Genomic DNA, 1,071 nt, shown 5'->3' on the forward strand with positions numbered 1-1,071 from the left:
GCAGGAGGTTCAGAGTTACGCAACGCAGTAACCGGCGGTAGATGTGTCGGCGCGAAGCATCCGGCACAAACGGGTTAAACCCACAAGGGAAAACTACACTTTACACTCTGTTATTACACACACAGGCCTGTGAGACATGCTCAGGACCTCTACATGCACTAATGGAGAGATATCAGAGTGTGGGGGGGGGGGGGGCTGCCCATTGAAAAGCAGTTGGGGGTTCGGTGCCTTGCTCAAGAGCACCTTGGCAGTGCCCAGGAGGTGAACTGGCCCCTCTCCAGCTACTGCCACCCCCCAAATCTCTAATCATGATGCACATGGCCAGTTCTTTTTTTGTCTGACAGACTCACAACGTCATAGGAAGGATTCCTACAGAGAGAGACCTTGTTGTTAACGAGTAAGATCCTTTAACATGAAACAGCCTCAACATCTCCACCTCCAACACACCAGGCTCCATTTGAATAATCAGGACTTTTATCGTGTATGGAGCAGCATATCTCCACATGTGAATGGGTGAATTAAAGCTTTATTTCAACCAGACCAGAGTGCTGAAGACGAACCAAGACGGCTTTTGATGAGATCCCATTTGTCCGACACCATGTGTATGGGAAAGGGAAAGTTTTGTGTGACAACGACATCTATTCAACGCAACAAGCTCACAAAACAAACAACTATGGCCACCATCTCCAGGAGACTGCTGCCGGGCCACAGAAATGTTCCTGGTGGCACCGAGTCGAGGTCTGGAGACGGTCCCAGCACGGTAAAGGGGACGCTGTTGAAGGGGACGCTGTTAGAGGGGACACGGTTAAAGGGGACGCTGTTAAAGGGGACACGGTTAAAGGGTACGCTGTTAAAGGGGACGCTGTTAAAGGGGACACGGTTACAGGGGACGCGGTTACAGGGGACGCGGTTAAAGGGGACGTGGTTAAAGGGGACGCTGTTAAAGGGGACGCTGTTACAGGGGACGCGGTTAAAGGGGACGCTGGTAAAGGAGACGCGGTTAAAGGGGACGCGGTTAAAGGGGACGCTGTTAAAGGGGATGCAGTTAAAGGGGACACGGTTAAAGGTGAC

General features: G+C 51.7%; 1 protein-coding gene and 1 long non-coding RNA gene across 2 annotated transcripts in view; both read right to left on the reverse strand.

The window, feature by feature from the left end:
* Positions 1-569, reverse strand: part of LOC117944276 — a 2,059-nt gene extending 1,490 nt beyond the window's left edge. The window contains exon 1 of the long non-coding RNA XR_004656525.1: positions 446-569. This is a non-coding gene — a long non-coding RNA (uncharacterized LOC117944276). The remainder of the gene's footprint in view (positions 1-445) is intronic.
* The window catches only part of inpp5l (inositol polyphosphate-5-phosphatase L), a 37,450-nt gene that overhangs the window by 32,591 nt on the left and 3,788 nt on the right, over positions 1-1,071 (reverse strand). The gene's annotated exons all lie outside the window — the stretch shown is intronic.

This window comes from Etheostoma cragini, chromosome 5, assembly GCF_013103735.1.
Source record: "Etheostoma cragini isolate CJK2018 chromosome 5, CSU_Ecrag_1.0, whole genome shotgun sequence".
Classification (NCBI taxonomy): domain Eukaryota; kingdom Metazoa; phylum Chordata; class Actinopteri; order Perciformes; family Percidae; genus Etheostoma; species Etheostoma cragini.